Source organism: Bufo bufo, chromosome 1 (genome assembly GCF_905171765.1).
Source record: "Bufo bufo chromosome 1, aBufBuf1.1, whole genome shotgun sequence".
Lineage (NCBI taxonomy): Eukaryota > Metazoa > Chordata > Amphibia > Anura > Bufonidae > Bufo > Bufo bufo.
In genome coordinates, this window is record NC_053389.1 from 50,698,434 (window position 1) to 50,716,091 (window position 17,658).

The following is a 17,658-nucleotide window of genomic DNA, read 5'->3' on the forward strand; positions in this document are numbered from 1 at the left end:
CAGATAGAGTAACTGTTAATTTTTCCACCCAATTCCTATGCAATGATGTCAGCGTCTGCAGACAGAAGTTGGACTCTCTGGGTATTACGGGTTAATGCTTGGCTCAGCAGGACCTTGACCAGGTAGGTGCAGAGGAGTCTCTTTCATGGAGGGATTCTACCAGGTAAATATTTGCAGGTGATAGGACAAGGTCTGGAGGCTCCATGATAGCAATGTGCTGATGCCAAACCTCATGAAGGGAGCACCCACCTTTACACATTGCCTTCATTTCAGCTCCTTCACACAATGCTGTTTTCAGAGCAACCCCCCACCCCCCCCTTTTAATGATTGGATTATAAGGTCACAGGAAGGGCCTCCGTGGAGGACTTTCCGAAGTTTCAGCAAATATCGCGATACACTTTGTCTCGCCTCTATCACGTGTTACTTCGTTTATTCGCATAAATGACTGTATCAAAATATACAAAGTGACACGTGATAGTGGCGAGACAAAGTAAGTCTCGCGATATTTGCTGAAACTTCGAAAAGACCTCCATGTTCTTAACATAGTTTTTAAAAGAATTTGCTCAACCCTAGTCACAGGGGCATATTTACTAAACTTTCTGCTCCTGTTTTTAGTCTAAATAAGACTTTACATTGAAATTGCGCCTGTTTTGTAGGAATTCGCTCCTCGTTCGCCTATTTAAATTTTTTAGACTAATTCAGAAGTTTTCTAACTTTTTCCACTTTTTTTTCTGACCTATTTATGTAGGTGCGTTTTTTTTTTTTTTAGCCTGAATTTGTGGCAAAAACAGTCTAATTTCTACTCCACTCCAGGGTGTATTTTTCTTCGTCTGTTTTTAGTGGTGAAGTGTGACTTTTTTTGCACTTTCCGGTAGACATGCAACTTTTCTCCACCCAGATGCGCCTTTTTAGGCTCCATTCACACGTCCGTGGTGTGTTGCGGACCCGCAAATTGCGGATCCGCAACACACCCGCCCGGCACCCCTATAGAAATGCCTATTCTTGTCCGGGACATGTTCGGGACATGTTCTATCTCTTGCGGAGCTGCGGACCTGAAGATCGGGGCCAGTCTAAGTGAATGTTAAACTGTCATACTGAAAATCAACCACCAGAGGTCAAACTTAGAATATGCCGAGTCGAATTCATCAATGGCTGTGCGAATTTTGATAAATACCCGTCAAGAAAGACTGACAAATGAAATAGGCCAGTCTGATTTTTGCACCTAAAAACAGGCACGCTTGATAAGTGTGCCCCACAGGGTGCAGCTGTATTCTACTATGCGTCTGCACCAGGGTTACTTGTGCATATAGTCCCCCTGGATCACTGTTCACCTGTAATAGAAATGCACAATATGAAGCAAAAGTTTGTCAACAAGATTCTACTTATCATATGCTGCACACAGAAATCAAAGCAGCAATAAATATGTGTTAGGGCACGGTCCCACGGGCAGCAGAGACATGTCCAAAAACGGCAAGAACACGGAAGACATGCAAAACACTAAAGTGCAAATAAGGTCTAAGCTAAACCTACAAAACCACACGGCCATTCCATTCGCAATGGGGGTCATTTACGAAGACCAGTGTTTTCGACCAGTCTTTGTTATCCCCCCCCCCGCGTTGACGGAGAAAGCCCCTAGCTAATGCCTCATCATAAATTAGGCTCACCGCTGGCAGTCTACTGCCCCTGACTGGAGTACTTTTCACTCCACTTTTACACCTGTTTTCCAGGCATAAAAGATGATTAAAAAAATTGGGCCTGATGTCCTAGCCCAGCCCACTCCAAAGTAGCAAGCACGGCACAAAAATGAAAAACCAAATTTTGTCACACAGACGTATAAAAAGTAGCAAAATGAGGTCTTGCAAAAAAAAAGATTTACGCCAAAAACTGGTAAGGTGTAGATGGTAAATGAACCCCAATGGGTTCAGTTAATTAAAAAACAATGCAGACCTGCATATCTGCACATTTACTATTCACATGGCAGCCACTAGGTAGGCCCATACATGAGAGCTCCATGTACAGTCTCTGGGGGTCATTTCTCACGCTCGTCTGTTTTGTAGAGTGCAATTAGACTGGCTTAGGGTACTTTCACACTAGCGTTTTTCTTTTCCGGCGCTGAGTTCCTTCCTAGGGGCTCAAAAACGGATCAGTTTTATCCTAATGCACTCTGAATGGCGAGCATTCCATTAAGTATGCATCAGGATGCATCAGTTCAGTCCCTCTTACGTTTTTTTGGCCGGAGAAAATACTGCTGCATGCTACAGTTTTCTCTCCGGCCAAAAATCCTGAACACTTGCCGGAATGCCGGATCCGGCATTAATTTCCATTGAATGCCGGATCCGGCCCCAAGTGTTCCGGCAAAACGGATCTGTTCTTTCCGTTCGCGCATGCGCAAACCATTAAATCTGTGAAAAAAATAAATACCGGATCCGTTTTTCCGGATGACAACCGGAAAGACTGATCCGGTATTGCAATGCATTTGTGAGACGGATCCGCATCCGTTTGCGTCCAGATTGCCGGATCTGGCAGGCAGTTCCGGTGACGGAACTGCCTGCCGGAATCCTCTGCCGCAAGTGTGAAGGTACCCTTAGTGGATCAGCCTGTCGGTATTTTGCACAATATTTATAAGGAGTCGCACAGCAGGTGAGGAATGAGGCGATGCGTCTTTGTATTCATCAGAGTGCAGGTAGACAACTCGTTGGTCGGTTCACGAATTAGGTGCAAAAGTGCAGTGAGAAAGCCGCATATTAGATGTAAAAATTTGCATATTATGTATAAAAAGTCACAGCCATATACTCATGTTTATGTTTGTGAAAAGGCACACGTCTACCAGAAGACACGACTTTTTAAAATAAAATTGTCGCACAGCCCCACACAAAGCTGATGAAAAAACTAAGCCACCTCTGGAGTGGTGAAGAATTAGAATGTTTTTGCACCCAATTTGTGCGTAAAAAAAGGCCACCAGAATTAGTCTAAAACAGAAAATTGTTGAGTGAGGCGCAAAGGCCTCCAAAACACACACTTTCGTTAGTAAATGCGCCTAAAAATATTAGTCTAAAACAGGTACGAAACACCGTAATAAATGATCCCATTTACTATAGTGTCTGCGCCTATTTTTAGGTGAAAATGCTGTGTCGCATTTACTACTGAAATTGCACCTGTTTTGTGAGGCTTTTGTGCCTCATTTTACTATTTTGAATATTTAAACTAATTTAAGAGTTGTCTATTTTTTGCAACTTTTTTTTCTGACCTATTTATTTAGGTGCGCCTTTTTTTGCTCCTGAATTTGTTGCAAAAACAGTCTAATTTCTACTCCACTCCAGGGCTGGTGTACTTTTCTTCATCTGTTTCTAGTGGTGAAGTGCAACTTTGTTTGCATTATGAGGCTCATGCACGCAAACGTATTTTCTTTCCGTGTCCGTTACGTTTTTTTCCGCAAACCGTATGCGGAACCATTCACTTCAATGGGTCCCAAAGTTACTCCGTGTGCATTCCATTTCCGTATGTCTGTATTTTTGTTCCGCAAAAAAATAGAACATGTCCTATTATTGTCCGCATTATTGTCCATATTATGGACATTACTGTTTTAGGGGCCAGCTGTAGCATTCCGCAAAATACGGAATGCACACTGATATCATCCGGATCCGTTTTTTGCGGATACATATGGTCTTGTGCATAAGCCCTAAGTCACACATTACCTGCAGACATGCAACTTTTTTCCGCAGAGATGGGACTTTTTTCATATGCAAGTAAATTAGACCAGACTAAGTGAATTAGTAGTACTGAAGTACTGAAAAACAACCACCAGAGGTCAGACTAAGGCCTCATGCACACGGACGTTTTTTTTTGCGGTCCGCAAAACGGATTTCCGTTGTTCCGTGATCCGTGACCGTTTTTTCGTCTGTGGGTCTTCCTTGATTTTTGGAGGATCCACGGACATGAAAAAAAAGTCGTTTTGGTGTCCGCCTGGCGAGCCAAACGGATCCGTCCTGACTTACAATGCAAGTTAATGGGGACGGATCCGTTTGATGTTGACACAATATGGTGCAATTGCAAACGGATCGTCCCTTTTATACCATAGGATCGGAGTTTTCTCCAATTCGATGGTATATTTTAACTTGAAGCGTCCCCATCACCATGGGAATGCCTCTATGTTAGAATATACCATCGGATTTGAGTTAGATCGTGAAACTCAGATCCGACAGTATATTCTAACACAGAGGCATTCCCATGGTGATGGGCACGCTTCAGGTTAGAATATACTAAAAGAACTAAGTACTAATTAGTGGCCAGTGCGGCCCCCCCTCCCTCCCCTGTATTTAACTCATTGGTGGCCAGTGCGGCCGGCCCCCCTCCCTCCCTTGTATTCAACACATTGGTGGCCAGTGCGGCTGGCCCCCCCTCCCTCCCTTGTATTTAACACATTGGTGGCCAGTGCGGCCGGCCCCCCCCTCTCCCTCCCCCCCCCCCTCATTTTAATTAGAGGCGGGGAGGGAGGGAGGGGGGGCGGCCGCACTGGCCACCAATGTGTTAAATACAAGGGAGGGATGGAGGGGTGGCGGGCCGCACTGGCCACCAATGTGTTAAATACAAGGGAGGGAGGGGGGGCGGCCGCAATGGCCACCAATGTGGCCGCAGGGGGCAGTCATGTACACAGTTCTTTTAGTATATTCTAACCTGAAGCGTCCCCATCACCATGGGAACGCCTTTGTGGTAGAATATACTGTCGGATCTGAGTTTTCACGAAGTGAAAAATCAGATCTAAAAAGCTTTTATGCAGACAGATCAGCGGATCCGTCTGTGTGAAAGTAGCCTACGGACGCGGATGGCAATCTTGTGTGCATCCGTGTTTTTTTCACGGACCCATTGACTTGAATAGGTCCGTGAACCGTTGTCCGTCCAAAAAATAGGACAGGTCATATTTTTTTGACGGACAGGAAACACGGATGCGGCTGCAAAGCGGTGCATTTTCCGAAAAAAAAAACGGAAAACGGAACAACGGCCGCGGATGCACACAACGGTCGTGTGCATGAGGCCTAATTCATCAATGGCTGTGCGACTTTTAATAAATACAGACGAGCTTGATAAATGTGCCCCAGTATTTTATGCCAGAATTGTGGTGCTATTTTGCCGCAAAACATTGTATCTTAGGGCATTTCCTCTTTCTTGCAGTGCCCGCCCCTTCCCAGTAAGCCATACCTCCTTTCAGCTAATCAAAATATTTGGAGAAATCCTAGTTGCACCGAAACTGCTCCAATTTGGCTATACCCTTAAGACCTCATACACATGACCGTATTCTTCAGTGTCCGATCCGCAGATTGCACGTGGAACCATTTCTTGCATTTGAAGAGATAGTTGCGTCATTTATGCAATTTTTTCATGCTCAAACCAATGAGACAAGTCTTAATGAATATGAATCTGTCTTACAAGAAAACAACCACTAGAGGTCAGACTTAAACTCGCTGGTTTATTAACCACCTCCGGACCGCCTAACGCAGGATCGCGTTCCGGAGGTGGCAGCGCTGCGCACAGTCACGCATATACGCGCCATCTCGCGAGACGCGAGACTTCCTGTGAACGCGCGCACACAGGCGCGCGCGCTCACAGGAACGGAAGGTAAGAGAGTTGATCTCCAGCCTGCCAGCGGCGATCGTTCGCTGGCAGGCTGGAGATGTGTTTTTTTTAACCCTAACAGGTATATTAGACGCTGTTTTGATAACAGCGTCTAATATACCTGCTACCTGGTCCTCTGGTGGTCCCCTTTGTTTGGATCGACCACCAGAGGACACAGGTAGCTCAGTAAAGTAGCACCAAGCACCACTACACTACACTACACCCCCCCCCGTCACTTATTAACCCCTTATTAGCCCCTGATCACCCCTAATCACCCCTGATCACCCCATATAGACTCCCTGATCACCCCCCTGTCATTGATTACCCCCCCTGTCATTGATCAACCCCCTGTAAAGCTCCATTCAGACGTCCGCATGAATTTTTACGGATCCACTGATAGATGGATCGGATCCGCAAAACGCATCCGGACGTCTGAATGAAGCCTTACAGGGGCGTGATCAATGACTGTGGTGATCACCCCATATAGACTCCCTGATCACCCCCCTGTCATTGATTACCCCCCTGTCATTGATTACCCCCCTGTAAAGCTCCATTCAGATGTCCGCATGATTTTTTACGGATGCACTGATACATGGATCGGATCCGCAAAACGCATCCGGTCGTCTGAATGAAGCCTTACAGGGGCATGATCAATGACTGTGGTGATCACCCCCCTGTCATTGATTACCCCCCTGTAAAGCTCCATTCAGATGTCCGCATGATTTTTACGGATGCACTGATAGATGGATCGGATCCGCAAAACGCATCCGGACGTCTGAATGAAGCCTTACAGGGGCATGATCAATGACTGTGGTGATCACCCCATATAGACTCCCTGATCACCCCCCTGTCATTGATTACCCCCCTGTCATTGATTACCCCCCTGTAAAGCTCCATTCAGATGTCCGCATGATTTTTACGGATGCACTGATAGATGGATCGGATCCGCAAAACGCATCCGGACGTCTGAATGAAGCCTTACACGGGCGTGATCAATGACTGTGGTTATCACCCCATATAGACTCCCTGATCACCCCCTGTCATTGATCACCCCCCTGTCATTGATCACCCCCTGTCATTGATCACCCCCCCTGTCATTGATCACCCCCCTGTCATTGATCACCCCCCTGTCATTGATCACCCCCCTGTCATTGATCACACCCCCTGTCATTGATCACCCCCCTGTCATTGATCACCCCCCCTGTCATTGATCACCCCTCTGTAAGGCTCCAGACATTTTTTTGGCCCAAGTTAGCGGAATTATTTTTTTTTTTTCTTACAAAGTCTCATATTCCACTAACTTGTGTCAAAAAATATAATCTCACATGAACTCACCATACCCCTCACGGAATCCAAATGCGTAAAATTTTTTAGACATTTATATTCCAGACTTCTTCTCACGCTTTAGGGCCCCTAGAATGCCAGGGCAGTATAAATACCCCACATGTGACCCCATTTCGGAAAGAAGACACCCCCAGGTATTCCGTGAGGGGCATATTGAGTCCATGAAAGATTGAAATTTTTGTCCCAAGTTAGCGGAACGGGAGACTTTGTGAGAAAAAAATTAAAAATATCAATTTCCGCTAACTTGTGCCAAAAAAAAAAAATTTCTATGAACTCGCCATGCCCCCTCATTGAATACCTTGGGGTGTCTTCTTTCCAAAATGGGGTCACATGTGGGGTATTTATACTGCCCTGGCATTCTAGGGGCCCCAAAGCGTGAGAAGAAGTCTGGTATCCAAATGTCTAAAAATGCCCTCCTAAAAGGAATTTGGGCACCTTTGCGCATCTAGGCTGCAAAAAAGTGTCACACATCTGGTATCGCCGTACTCAGGAGAAGTTGGGGAATGTGTTTTGGGGTGTCATTTTACATATACCCATGCTGGGTGAGAGAAATATCTTGGTCAAATGCCAACTTTGTATAAAAAAATGGGAAAAGTTGTCTTTTGCCAAGATATTTCTCTCACCCAGCATGGGTATATGTAAAATGACACCCCAAAACACATTCCCCAACTTCTCCTGAATACGGCGATACCACATGTGTGACACTTTTTTGCAGCCTAGGTGGGCAAAGGGGCCCATATTCCAAAGAGCACCTTTAGGATTTCACAGGTCATTTACCTACTTACCACACATTAGGGCCCCTGGAAAATGCCAGGGCAGTATAACTACCCCACAAGTGACCCCATTTTGGAAAGAAGACACCCCAAGGTATTCCGTGAGGGGCATGGCGAGTTCCTAGAATTTTTTATTTTTTGTCACAAGTTAGTGGAAAATGCTTATTTTTATAATTTTTTTTTTCATACAAAGTCTCATATTCCACTAACTTGTGACAAAAAATAAAAACTTCCATGAACTCACTATGCCCATCAGCGAATACCTTGGGGTCTCTTCTTTCCAAAATGGGGTCACTTGTGGGGTAGTTATACTGCCCTGGCATTCTAGGGGCCCAAATGTGTGGTAAGGAGTTTGAAATCAAATTCTGTAAAAAATGACCTGTGAAATCCGAAAGGTGCTCTTTTGAATATGGGCCCCTTTGCCCACCTCGGCTGCAAAAAAGTGTCACACATCTGGTATCTCCGTAATCGGAGAAGTTGGGGAATGTGTTTTGGGGTGTCATTTTACATATACCCATGCTGGGTGAGAGAAATATCTTGGCAAAAGACAACTTTTCCCATTTTTTTTATACAAAGTTGGCATTTGACCAAGATATTTATCTCACCCAGCATGGGTATATGTAAAAAGACACCCCAAAACACATTCCTCAACTTCTCCTGAATACAGAGATACCAGATGTGTGGACACTTTTTGCAGCCTAGGTGGGCAAAGGGGCCCACATTCCAAAGAGCACCTTTCGGATTTCACAGGTCATTTACCTACTTACCACACATTTGGGCCCCTAGAATGCCAGGGCAGTATAACTACCCCACAAGTGACCCCATTTGGAAAGAAGAGACCCCAAGGTATTCGCTGATGGGCATAGTGAGTTCATGGAAGTTTTTATTTTTTGTCACAAGTTTGTGGAATATGAGACTTTGTATGAAAAAAAAAAAAAAAAAAAAAAATCATCATTTTCCACTAACTTGTGACAAAAAATAAAAAATTCTAGGAACTCGCCATGCCCCTCACGGAATACCTTGGGGTGTCTTCTTTCCAAAATGGGGTCACTTTGTGGGGTAGTTATACTGCCCTGGTATTCTAGGGGCCCAAATGTGTGGTAAGGAGTTTGAAATCAAATCAGGAAAAAATGAGGAGTGAAATCCGAAAGGTGCTCTTTGAATATGGGCCCCTTTGCCCACCTAGGCTGCAAAAAAGTGTCACACATCTGGTATCCCCGTACTCAGGAGAAGTGAGGAATGTGTTTTGGGGGTGTCTTTTTACATATACCCATGCTGGGTGAGATAAATATCTTGGTCAAATGACAACTTTGTATAAAAAAAATGGGAAAAGTTGTCTTTGCCAAGATATTTCTCTCACCCAGCATGGGTATATATAAAATGACACCCCAAAACACATTCCCCACCTTCTCCTGAGTACGGAGATACCAGATGTGTGACACTTTTTTGCAGCCTAGGTGGGCAAAGGGGCCCATATTCCAAAGAGCACCTTTCGGATTTCACAGGTCATTTTTTACAGAATTTGATTTCAAACTCCTTACCACACATTTGGGCCCCTAGAATGCCAGGGCAGTATAACTACCCCCACAAGTGACCCCATTTGGAAAGAAGAGACCCCAAGGTATTCGCTGATGGGCATAGTGAGTTCATAGAACTTTTTATTTTTTGTCACAAGTTAGTGGAATATGAGACTTTGTAAGAAAAAAAAAAAAAGAAAAAATCATCTTTTTCCGCTAACTTGTGACAAAAAATAAAAAGTTCTATGAACTCACTATGCCCATCAGCGAATACCTTAGGGTGTGTACTTTCAGAAATGGGGTCATTTGTGGGGTGTTTGTACTGTCTGGCCATTGTAGAACCTCAGGAAACATGACAGGTGCTCAGAAAGTCAGAGCTGCTTCAAAAAGCGGAAATTCACATTTTTGTACCATAGTTTGTAAACGCTATAACTTTTACCCAAACCATTTTTTTTTTTTACCCAAACATTTTTTTTTTATCAAAGACATGTAGAACTATAAATTTAGAGCAAAATTTCTATATGGATGTCGTTTTTTTTGCAAAATTTTTACAACTGAAAGTGAAAAATGTCATTTTTTTGCAAAAAAATCGTTAAATTTCGATTAATAACAAAAAAAAGTAAAAATGTCAGCAGCAATGAAATACCACCAAATGAAAGCTCTATTAGTGAGAAGAAAAGGAGGTAAAATTCATTTGGGTGGTAAGTTGCATGACCGAGCAATAAACGGTGAAAGTAGTGTAGGTCAGAAGTGTAAAAAGTGGCCTGGTCTTTCAGGGTGTTTAAGCACTGGGGGCTGAGGTGGTTAAAGGGGTTCTGCACTTTGTTTTAACTGATAATCTATCCTCTGGATAGATCATCAGCTTCTGATCGGCCGGGATCCGACACCCGGGACCCCTGCCGATCAGCTGTTTAAGAAGGCAGCGGAGCTCCAGCAGCGCCGTTGCCTTCTCACTGTTTACCGCCGGCCCACTGACGTCACGACTAGTATCAACTAGCGTGTTCTGTTCACTTGAATGGAGCTTAGACCCGCCCACGCTAGTTGATATAAGTCGTGACATCACTGGGCCTGCGGTAATGTCACGGCCATGGCTATGACCGTGACTCCTGAACCGCATGCGGTTGTCAGCGGTTTTCATTGGTGTTCAATCACAGGTGAGGGGCTGTGGTATTGGCCTCACCTGTGGTTGCCGCTGGCAACAGTATGTATGTGGCAGCGTAGCAGCTGAGCTGTGCCATGCAGCTCGCTACGCTGCGCATGCGTTTTGTGTGGGGATGTGTGGATGTGTGCACTGTGTTTTATGTTATTGTGTGCACGTTCCCTTTAAGTGGTGTTTTCCCTTCCCTGGTGTTGGAAGGGTTAATCCCCTTCCTAGTGTGTGTGATCACTGGGTGTGTCCGACTGTGGGGTGTGGCTTCTTGGCCTATAAAGCCTCACTGCTTTTGCAGGCCTTCAGGTTGCTTCAGCCATGCTTAGCTGAGAGCAGCCTCATGTATTTATTACCTGCCAGTAAGAGCCACCCCTGTGGTCATAAACCTTAATGTCATAACCATATTGTGCTTTAGTTATTTCCAGTTATGTGTGATGTCCGTGTGATGTTTTATATGTGATTTTGTGCAGCTATGGATCTGGGTCCCTGTGTGGGGATGCGCTTGTGATCTGCACCCTGCTAACACAGGGATCCAGTCAGCAAGGCTGTGGCAGGTAGGTGGAACTCCTTGTTCACCTGCCATATCCATAGAGCTGTTTATGTCTCCCCTTTTCCTGCAGCTTGGCCGTTGAGACTCCTGCTCCTCCGTGTCTAGGAGGAGTGGGCTTGTCTTACTTAGCTCCTAGGTGAGGGTCATCTTGAGGGCTAGCAGGGACTTTTAGGTTCCGGAGCATGGGCCCTCCTACCATCAAGGTTGGCCCATGCAGCTAGGAGCTAGGGTCAGGTTAGGGATGCCTTAGGAGGTGACCTGCTCCCTAATCCTGTCTTCATGGCCAAGCAGCCGTAACATCACCGGGCTCCACACGGCTGAGGATTTCCCCCATCCTCAGCCGTGACAGGTAAACAGTGAGAAGGCCGCGGCGCTGCTGGAGCGCCGCTGCCTTCTCAAATAGCTTATCAGCGGGGGTCCCGAGTGTCGGACCCCCGCCAATCAGAAGCTGATAATCTATCCAGAGGATAGATCATCAGTTATAACAAAGTGCAGAACCCCTTTAAGGCTACCTGCACACTACAGTGGAAATTTATTTATTTTTTGTTAAAAACAGACACACTGTCAGTTTTTCATGGCTGTTTTCCGTTAAAAAATCAGTTAAAATTTTTAATTTTTTATAAAGATCCCAACCCCTGCAGTGCCCTCCGTACACATAATGTCCCCCATAGTGGCCTCATGCAATAATAATGTCCCCCATAGTGGCCTCATGCAATAATAATGTCCCCCATAGTGGCCTCATGCAATAATAATGTCCCCCATAGTGGCCCCCAGATGTAATAATGTCCCCCATAGTGGCCCCAGCTGTAATGTTTTGCTTTAGAAAAAATTATAAATATACACACCTCATCCACTTGCCCGTGCAGAGGCCGTCGCTCCTCTCGAAGGACCTGCACTCACTGTGATGCCACATTACGCTGAGCACAGGTCTATAGAAGGTCCTTTTCAATCAAGTGATTAGTGACTGCGTGTGCCAGTGGATGAGGTATTTTTTTTAACCCCTAAAAGGCCATATTGTTCTAGTGTACCCAGTTTTAACAGCCGTTAGACGGGTGCACTCCTGTCTAAGCGGGCGTTAAAAACAGTCCCATTGATTTCAATAGGGTCCGTCTGGTCGTGAAAACGTCCAAAAATAGGAAATGTCCATGTGAATAGCCCCATAGACAGCAATGGTTCTAAAAATGGTGGGGCACACATCCGCACCGTGTCTTGCAGTCTGCAAATTGTGGATCTGCAAAATACAGATGCGGGCTGTGTGCTCTCATGCACACAAACTTGTGTGGCCGATGCCCGTATTGTGGACGACCACAAACAGCTGGTCTGCAAAATGCAGGCATCGGGCGTTGAGCTCCATATCTCTTGAATGGGTCTGCAATCCGCAAGATATGGAGCGGAAGCCCACAGAAGCACTGTAGAGTGCTTACGTGGCATTTAGGTCCGTGCTTCTGAGCTGCAAAAAACAAAAGAATCTGTTCTATTTTTTTTGCGTGCGGATTGCAGACCCACTCAAGTGAATGGGTCTGCATCTGCAAACGGCATATGCTACTTTTCCGTTGCACTTTTGCATCTAATTTGTGAGGCGCCCTGACGAATACAAAGATGCATCACCTAATTTGACACCTGCGGTGCGGATCATTATGAATCCCACTCTAAGAAACAGACGAGCATGATAAATGACCCCAAATGACTTCTCCTCACCACAAGGTGGCGCTGCTCACCCCCAGAAAACAGGCAAGACTTACTCCTGACACTTTCCATTTCATTATCGGCAGTGACAGTAGAGGGACAGGGGTTGTGCTGTGCGATGGTCTGCATCAGTGACTGTGCCTGACTGACACGTGCACTATAAAGGTTGCATTTACCTCACAATTACGTGCTATTTTGTGCATTTCTATGGGCCATGTTGTTAGCATGCCTCGCATGGTCTTCTCCAGCAATTGCGTCTCGGGCAGGAAAAGCCATTTGCACAGGTTCTCTTCTAAATAACTGGGGGGAAAAAAACAAAAGTTTTGTGCATTTAGAAATTATGAGCTATAGACTAGAGCCGCATGGTGACTGGCTGTGTGACATTGCGAGAAATGACTGTGAATGTGGCTGCTTTGCTACATGTGACAATCGCAAAAAATCCAAAGCTGCCGGATTCTTGGTTGCAAATTCCAAACGGCAAGCGACGAGATCAATGTAAGGTCTTATTCATGTGACGCTGAATCACAGACGTGTGCTGACCGTGTTTTCCATGTTACATAGATTTTAATGTGCATATTCACATATCCGTGATTTATCACAGTACGGTGCTAGACCACGGAAGCGTGCCCTATTATTGTCTGTGTTTACTGATCCCTCACGGCCATTATAGTCTATGGGTCCATGAAAAAACATGGATACAACACGGACGGCTTCTGTTATGGAAGTTTTTCTTTTATCAAGTCAGGATATGAGACATCTGGATTTGAGGAAGTTTTTACTTGCCCGGCAAGGAGACATCATAGATGAAGGTGTCATCAATGTGAAGTCTGTCATCTAGATAGAATACATCTTATACCATCTCGCTGGCACTGACGGTTAAACTTATTACCACATTGCTATATTAAGCATAAAGCGTCAGTTATGAGATCACACACACACCCATGCTCTAGACCCATGCCCGGCGGCCGTGGTGAAGTCCGCCGCGGTTGCAATGGCACCATACATTTGAGACATTATAAATAGCTCCTTTTCCAGCGGTCAGGTGCCGGCTATTCTGAAGCAGGCAGTGGTAACTCACCTGCTAAGAACCAGCGCTACCTGTACCGATCTGAGTTAACCTTAGACCAACTTTCGGGACTGCCGTTCGCTGCAAAGATAGGCGGGAGAGGTAGGCTGTTGCACAACTACAGGGGTATCTGGAGGCAAATCACATTCTTGACGACTTCCAGTCGGGATTCCGACCTGGAAGGGGTACTGAGACCTCTCTGGTCAATGTCCAGGACGATCTACTGATGGCATTAGACCAGAACGACTCTATGGTCCTAATCCTTCTGGACCTATCATCATATTTTTGACACTATTGACCATCAACTGTTACTGAACCGGGTTGAAAGTGGTAGCCGGACTTGATGGAAAGACCTTGGCATGGATGGTCTCATTTCTCCAGGACAGGGTACAACGAAGCTGGGGGTATTTCACTCAGCCGATCTCCCACTGTCCTGTGGAGTACCACAAGGCTCGGCACTATCTCTATCTGAGACCATTGGCTGACATCATCAGGAGCCACAATCTTCAGTTTCATGTTTATGCGGATGATACACAACTGTACTTTAGGCTTGCCAAAGGTACAGTTGATCAAGTCGATCTGGACGGATGTCTCTTGGAGATCGATCACTGGATGAGTGCCAATTATCTAAAGCTTAATGGCACCAAAACTGAATGTATTACATTCAGTGACCAGAAAATTACACCCTCAGCACCCCAATGGCCATTGTCTTTTGGACCTGTCCCTGAGACAGCCATCCAGGTCAGGGACTTGGGAGTGGTCTTGGACTCCAAATTAACCCTGGCTCCTCAGATAAATCAGGTGGTTAGTACCTGCCACTACCAGCTGAAACTTCTGAGGAGGATCTTAAAATACATCGAATCCCCTCTCAGGAAAGCCTTGGTCGGAGCAGCGATCAGCAGTCGGTTGGACTATTGTAATGCCTTGTACATGGGACTCCCTAAAAAGAACTTGCATAGACTTCAACTTGTGCAGAATGCCGCAGCAACTAACGGGTGTTGCCCGCCGAGAGCATATCACTCCCTCTCTTATGCCTTAATGTCCAACAACGGGTGATGTTCAAGATTGGATGCTTCATGCATAGGGTATTCCATGTGTGGGGGCCCTTGTACCTGCCGACGTAAATTCACCAGGTACGCCCCGTTGAGGACATTGAGGTCTAGTAACTCTGCGAATTTTAACATCCGCAAGTAATAAGATCAGACGAGGAGGTAGATCCCTTTTCGGCTCAAGGGGCCAGATTTTGGACCACCTACCTCTGGCCCTGAAAATGATCCCCAATCTTCTCTTATTCAGACGTGCACTGAAAACCCTACTTTTCAAACAGGCGTTTGATCTTCCTATGTAACATTTATTTTTGGTTCATATAATTTTGGGGGCTTTCCTAAATCTTAGTCTATAAATTCACGGTTGGTAATGTCCCTTCTATTTCAAAGATCCCTTTTCCTCACGTTTATTAATTTTGTTCTCTTCACATTCTCTATATCTCGTACGAACCTGTGAACCTTTGAGATCCCTCTAGCTTCCCTCCCTTTTTTCTTGATTCTCCCTTTGATAAGTGCTAGGAATTGGTCTCTGGAATAGGTTGCCTTATCCTCTAGGCCAGGCATGGCCAACCTGCGGCTCTCCAGCTGTTGTAAACCTACAACTCCCCACCATGCCCTGCTGTAGGCTGATAGCTGTAGACTGTCCGGGCATGATGGGAGTTGTAGTTTTGCAACAGCTGGAGAGCCTCAGGTTGGCCATCCTTGCTCTAGGCTTTTGCGGCCCATGGTAAAGTGTCATGCCGCCTTCTTTTTCCTCCCTTGTTGAATCAGCCAGCTAAGCGCATCGAGGCCCTTAAGGGTAAGACTGCGTGTACACAATGTACATCATCATTATATATATATATATATATATATATATATTTATACACAGTCAGGTCCATAAATATTGGGACATCAACACAATTCTAACATTTTTGTCTCTATACACCACCACAATGGATTTGAAATGAAACAAACAAGATGTGCTTTACCTGCAGACTGTCAGCTTTAATTTGAGGGTATTTACATCCAAATCAGGTGAACGGTGTAGGAATTACAACAGTTTGCATATGTGCCTCCCACTTGTTAAGGGACCAAAAGTAATGGGACAGAATAATAATCATAAATCAAACTTTCACTTTTTAATACTTGGTTGCAAATCCTTTGCAGTCAATTACAGCCTGAAGTCTGGAACGCATAGACATCACCAGACGCTGGGTTTCATCCCTGGTGATGCTCTGCCAGGCCTCTACTGCAACTGTCTTCAGTTCCTGCTTGTTCTTGGGGCATTTTCCCTTCAGTTTTGTCTTCAGCAAGTGAAATGCATGCTCAATCGGATTCAGGTCAGGTGATTGACTTGGCCATTGCATAACATTCCACTTCTTTCCCTTAAAAAACTCTCTGGTTGCTTTTGCAGTATGCTTTGGGTCATGTCCATCTGCACTGTGAAGCCGCCCGTCCAATGAGTTCTGAAGCATTTGGCTGAATATGAGCAGATAATATTGCCCGAAACACTTCAGAATTCATCCTGCTGCTTTTGTCAGCAGTCACATCATCAATAAAAAACAAGGAGAATCAGTTCCATTGGCAGCCATACATGCCCACGCCATGACACTACCTCCACCATGATTCACTGATGAGGTGGTATGCTTAGGATCATGAGCAGTTCCTTTCCTTCTCATACTCTTCTCTTCCCATCACTCTGGTACAAGTTGATCTTGGTCTCACTCTGTCCATAGGATTTTGTTCCAGAACTGTGAAGGCCTTTTTTAGATGTCGTTTGGCAAACTCTAATCTGGCCTTCCTGTTTTTGAGGCTCACCAATGGTTTACATCTTGTGGTAAACCCTCTGTATTCACTCTGGTGAAGTCTTCTCTTGATTGTTGACTTTGACACACATACACCTACCTCCTGGAGAGTGTTCTTGATCTGGCCAACTGTTGTGAAGGGTGTTTTCTTCACCAGGGAAATAATTCTTCGGTCATCCACCACAGTTGTTTTCCGTGGTCTTCCGGGTCTTTTAGTGTTGCTGAGCTCACCGGTTGCGTTCCTTCGTTTTAAGAATGTTCCAAACAGTTGTTTTGGCCGCGCCTATGTTTTTGCTATCTCTCTGATGGGTTTGTTTTGTTTTTTCAGCTAATGGTGGCTTGCTTCACTGATAGTGACAGCTCTTTGGATCTCATCTTGAGAGTTGACAGCAACAGATTCCAAATGCAAATAGCAGACTGGAAATGAACTCTGGACCTTTTATCTGCTCATTGTAATTGGGATAATGAGGGAATAAACACACACCTGGCCATGGAACAGCTGAGAAGCCAATTGTCCCATTACTTTTGGTCACTTAACAAGTGGGAGGCACATATGCAAACTGTTGTAATTCCTGCACCGTTCACCTGATTTGGATGTAAATACCCTCAAATTAAGCTGACATGTCTGCAGTTAAAGCACATTTTGTTTGTTTCATTTCAAATCCATTGTGGTGGTGTATAGAGACAAAAATGTTAGAATTGTGACGATGTTGGACGTGCTTCGGATGTGGCGGTCGCATCTCTTGATGCGGCCAAAGCATTCGATAGTGTAGAATGGGAATACTTATGGAAGGTACTGAGGAAGTTAGGGTTTGGCCAATCTTTTATAGGGTGGATTCAGCTTTTATATGACAAGCCATCGGCTAGGATTAGGGTAAATGGCAATTTATCAGATAGCTTCACACTATATAGGGGGACGAGGCAGGGTTGCCCATTATCGCCTCTGCTATTTGCGATTGCAGTCGAACCTCTAGCTGAAGCTATCAGATCCTCTGTAGGGATTAGAGGCTTTAAGTACGGCTCCTTGCTGGAGAAAGTGGCATTATATGCAGATGATTTATTGTTATTTATGGATGATTGGAAAACCTCCCTCCCGGTAGCGATGGAAGTTATTAATGGGTTTGGGAAA

General features: G+C 45.2%; 1 long non-coding RNA gene across 1 annotated transcript; it reads right to left on the reverse strand.

The window, feature by feature from the left end:
• Positions 1 to 739: 739 nt before the first annotated feature.
• Positions 740 to 3,771, reverse strand: LOC120994674. The gene is made up of 2 exons (XR_005777454.1): positions 3,732 to 3,771; positions 740 to 904 (listed from the first exon to the last, which is right to left on the reverse strand). It is a non-coding gene; the product is annotated as an uncharacterized LOC120994674 (long non-coding RNA).
• Positions 3,772 to 17,658: the final 13,887 nt, after the last annotated feature.